This window comes from Pagrus pagrus (genome assembly GCF_965226575.1).
Source record: "Pagrus pagrus genome assembly, chromosome: 19".
Lineage (NCBI taxonomy): Eukaryota > Metazoa > Chordata > Actinopteri > Spariformes > Sparidae > Pagrus > Pagrus pagrus.
The window spans coordinates 27134876-27137363 of NC_140203.1; the positions used below are offsets into that span (position 1 = coordinate 27134876).

At 42.5% G+C, this 2488-nt stretch overlaps 1 long non-coding RNA gene across 1 annotated transcript; it reads left to right on the forward strand.

Annotated features, from left to right (window-relative positions):
- Window positions 1–335: 335 nt before the first annotated feature.
- On the forward strand, window positions 336–2157 carry LOC311274674. Its single transcript, XR_014624776.1, has 3 exons — window positions 336–757; window positions 1718–1754; window positions 2068–2157. It is a non-coding gene; the product is annotated as an uncharacterized lncRNA (long non-coding RNA).
- Window positions 2158–2488: the final 331 nt, after the last annotated feature.

Below are 2488 nucleotides of genomic sequence, written 5' to 3' on the forward strand. Positions count from 1 at the left end.
ATTTTATTTATTTTACCCATACAAGTTAATGAATACTTTGCTGGAAATTGCTGACGTGATTGATTTCCACTGCATCAGAATTGCAAATATCCGGCGACAGGAGAGGGGGTCGCCGGGACATCAACCGCTGCCAATTGGCCCTGGTTTGTCCACATCGACAGGGGTGGACTGGCCATCTGGCATACCGGGCATCGTCCCGGTGGGCCGTTGACCCAATGTGGGCCGGTCCAGTCCTCTATGTTTTTTTTTTGTTTGTTTGTTTTTTTTCCTTCTCTAAATTCCCTCCAATTGGGCCGGCCAATTGACTACAGAGGGCTAGCAGCGTGTTACCAGCATCGACACATATGATTGGTCTATTGTTTGTCATTGTCAATCAATCATGGGCTGACAGGCTCAGAGAGCCCTGACAGTGCTGTCAATCAATACAAGAACCAGGGTGGGGCGGGACCTCGATGGCTGGGCCGCGGGCAGGACGGGCTGCTGCTGAGCCTGTAGTAATGTTAGTGAGTGACCGTCTTCGAAACTGTCGTGTCCGCTACTTGAAAATGGATAGGAGGAAGAAACGCCCGGGTGGTGCTGAGAAACAGCGATTAAAAAGTTGAAGTCTCTGGAGGTGGAGGCTTCTAAATGTGCGAAGTTGACGGACCTTTTTGGTGCCGGGACCAGTGACACCAACCCGCCAGCAGCCACAGGTGCTGCTGCGCCGGGAGACGAAGGAGGAGGACCTAATGATGATGAGCGAGTGGAGGCAGACATGGTAAGTAACGTTAGCCTGGGGCTGGCTAGGCTAAACTTTTGAGACATGTCCAAAACAAAGTAAACAACGTTTTTACATTGAATGTGATGTGACCTAACTAACTACATACTGATGAATGCAGCTGCCGCTAATGCTAACGTAGCTCCTCAGGGATTGAAGCCATTATTTTTCTAACTTTGACAATCTAACATGTGACAGACTATTAGCCCAGAGTTGAAGAGCTGTGACTGTTGGTAGTTGTGGTTGAGTTTGTTCAAATATGCCGAATTGTGATATTATGGGTTATTATTGTTCAGATGATTTAGCTAAGCTAGCTAACAGATGCTAACGTCAGCGGTCTCTTGTTGCCATAGCAACAGTAAACATTCACGTGGACTGATGAGCTGTAAATAGAGATGCAGAATCAAGCTGAGATACTTTGAATTTTAGCACAAAATACAAGTAAACCTATAGGAAATAATGTTTAATTTGCAATATTTACTATTGAATTTATTGTAATCTTTCAATTCATTTATTGTTTACTGAGGTGATAACTATTTAATAGGGATAATTTGTGTGTAACTTTAATTTGTGTGTAAATGTGTTACCTTTACTGTAGTTTTCAAATGGCTGTGTATAGTGTTGTCTTGAGCATTTTCAGGTCACAAAGATCTGGCTTTTTTGCATTGGAAAACACTAGTAAAGTGTCCTAATGAAAACACGACAAAGCCATTTGACTATCTTGTTCATAAATGATGGTATCAGGACTTTTTTTTTATGAGACCCACACTTTCATTGATATGAATGCTTGGTTTTGAGGAATGACCTCTATTTTGAGCATGTGACATGCTTTTGCAGGTTATCAACACGGTTTTGCAGTTTGTACTAAAGGTGTCACCACGTCACAAAAAGGCTACTTGGCTACATATACTTGTCAGTACACAGATACTGAGTACAAGTTCTGTTTGCTGTTTCTTGCAGGTCACGAGAGTGGAGCTGGCTGGCTGTGGATGAGGAAGTAGGGCAATACATACTTGTGCACATACACATATATGAGAATGCATATCTATTCAGACCTGTAATTCTTAGACTTTTTCACACAGCTATAGATAAAAAAAATTTTTTTCAATTCTGTACTTATGGTTTCATAATGACTGAGTCACCGTTAATACAAATTAGTTCCAGCTCTAATGCTGCTACTGTCTGTAATATGTTTTTATTTAGATTATTTGTCAGGATATTTTGTTATTATTGTCCCTGTTTGTCCTCATCGCCCTGTCTCTGTCTCTTTGTCTCTCTCGCTCTTTCTCCCCCCTCCACCCAACTGGTAGAGGTAGCGCCCACCCCGAGTCTGGTTTTGGGTTCTTCCCGTTAGTCTCGTCCCACCCCTTGTCATGACATAACTTCTGTTGTGATTTGACACTTTAATGAATAAAGATTGATTGGTTGATTGCTATAGCTGTCAATTTTCGTCCTTGAGTTCATAGCTACGTGCTTTATTTGTTAACTGCTATCAAAGAATATGACTCTCCTTTGTAGTATGTGTGAAAGAAGACGCCTCGAGATTTGTGGACTTCTACGGGACGGCCTTTTCATTCCGAAACCCCTCCATTCCGAAACACCTTCACTCTGAAATACCACTGTTCCGAATCCGACTTTCAAGTTCCAATTACTTCCCAATAGGGTTAGGGTTAGGTTCAGGGGTTCCCCATAGCCTTTTCGGAATAGCGAGGTCTTTAGAAAAAATGGGAA